Below are 2480 nucleotides of genomic sequence, written 5' to 3'. Positions count from 1 at the left end.
CTTTTAAAACTCAAATATCAACTTTTGGCATGAAAACAGGGCCACGCTTATGCGTACTCCACGCGCACGCGTGGATGGCCACAAAACTCATCGGCGCATACGTGCCATTCATGCGGACGCACGGATTGAAAAAATAGACAACGACGCGTACGCGTCAGCCACGCGTACGCGTGGGTACACTTGCGCCCCAAGCACAAGACTGGCACAACTCTCGGGAAAATGGCTGGGCAATGGGTGCAGCGCATCGACGCGCACGCGCACACCACGCGCACGCGTGGATGGTGCCTTCTTGAAGAACGACGCGTACGCGCCAAGTGCGCCTACGCGTGGAGGGTCATTCTGCTAAAAATTTTTTAAGTTAAAAGCTGCAGAATTCACAGATTCAACCCCCAATCTTCTGACGGACATAACTTTCTCATTTTAAATCGTTTTTCACCCGTTCTTCGAACGGCATGGACATCCCGGATCCAATTTCATTTCTAAATAGATTTGGCACAAAACAGAGATCCGTAGTCCAAGTTATGTCCCATCAAAGTATGCCCAAAAACCATGTTTTTCATACAGAACCACAAAGTGCCATTTTCAACTCTTTTCAAAATCAACCAAAACATGCCAATTTCAACCCTTTTTGAAATCAATCAAAATATATCAAAATTAACATCAAGCCTCCTCAACTCATACATTAACACTTTACCACGATTCACAAAACCGCCATATAACCATCTTTACCCATTTCAAACAAATGGCTAAATTACAAACATATCAACATGTCATACATCCTTCCTCATCCCAATTTCCAACAATACTATTTTCAATCAACCATCATTATACATAACCAATATCATACTCACTATCACGTGGTTTCACCCCCAAATCAACCTTAATCATTTCTCAAGCATATATCACAACATACATATCTCTCATGCATTATCATACCATCAAGGCATCAATAATCATACTCACATATATGACCACATAATATATCTCAACCAAAATCAAACATACCTCATCTATACAATTTCACCCAAAATTACCAATTTCCACACTTCAACTCCTCAAAGCTCATTATTCAATAACCAACCCAATCATTCATATATTCATTATATAAAATTCATCCAATCACTTGTGTCATCATACAATGCACACATCAACTTACCTCCCTTACCTCTTTCCGGCCTCCGGCCCAAAATTTACGGCCTCCGGCCCAATTTCACAATTTAAATGCATAAACCACAAATTAATACTCATTACCCAATACATCAAATTTTCAATACACCAAGCATACAAGGCCACACAATTCTCAACCCAATCATCAATTCACATTACATACCAACTATGCATATTAGCATCAACCATTTACATAATCCAAACTTAATCCTAGGGGCATCTAGCCTAGGAATTCTCATCACACCACACGGTACTTAAATGAAACTTAAACCGTACCTCTTGTAGCCAAATCAATTGAGCCTCTTCTTTGGAAGTCTCTACCAACCTTAGCCCTAAGCCTCACCAAAGCTCCTCAAGCAACACCAATCTCCCAATTGTGCACCAAGATCATCAAATACACTAACATAACCAATATCACATACATACATCAACCTAGGGCTCATAAAAATGACAAATCACAAGGGTTTGAGCACTTCTTACCTCAGCCCATATGAAGTAGGGATAGAACTCACTTAGAATCCATGTTGGAGTATCCCTAAATACCCAAAATCACAAGATTTCAACACTAACTTCCTAAAAACGTGTAACAGTGGGAAATTTCGAAAACTGGGCAGAGATGAATGGAATACTCACTACAAAACTTAGATAGAATTGTAGAGGATGAGAAGAGCGACGCGTGGCCGCAAACGGCTCATCAATCGGAGCTCCGTAGCTCAAGTTATGGTGGTTTGAAGATCAAAGAGAGTTAGGTTTTCTCTCTTCTCTCCCCTCTTCTCAATTTCAGCCCCCCAACCCTTCTTTTTAGGGTAAAATGAGCTGAAATACTCATAACTAATGCTTATATATGTTGGGTCTTGGACCCACTTAGGCCCGGTTCACTTATTTTTGCCCATTGGCCCAATTTTGGGCCAAAACCTTTAAGATTAGCGCTCTAAATTGCACTTTAAATATTTCTACCTTCCCTAATTATAAATTCTCATTTCTTAATCTTATTTACTCATAATCAATTTCTTCAGCTGTAGTACCAGACAAATCTCAGCCGGTACTGCCGGTCAAAATTCCACTGCGCGCTTTTACGCAGAAAACTATGTTTTCTGACTCGGAAAAATTCACTGAATCCAAATATCATATTTAAATCATCAAATTCCAATTGCCAAATCTTCCAACCATATTCGCTCCTATTTAACTTATTTTTTAACTAATTTCGGTTAGACCAGGTATTACATAAGGCATTGTTTGGTATGATTGATTTTGTCAAAGAGTTACTGCCTTTTATTTTTTGCCATTCCACCAATTGGTGTTTGCATCTTTTC

This window comes from Arachis stenosperma, chromosome 4, assembly GCF_014773155.1.
Source record: "Arachis stenosperma cultivar V10309 chromosome 4, arast.V10309.gnm1.PFL2, whole genome shotgun sequence".
In the NCBI taxonomy this organism is placed as follows: domain Eukaryota; kingdom Viridiplantae; phylum Streptophyta; class Magnoliopsida; order Fabales; family Fabaceae; genus Arachis; species Arachis stenosperma.
The sequence above is the reverse complement of the archived record's forward strand: the minus strand, read 5'-3'. Positions refer to the sequence as shown.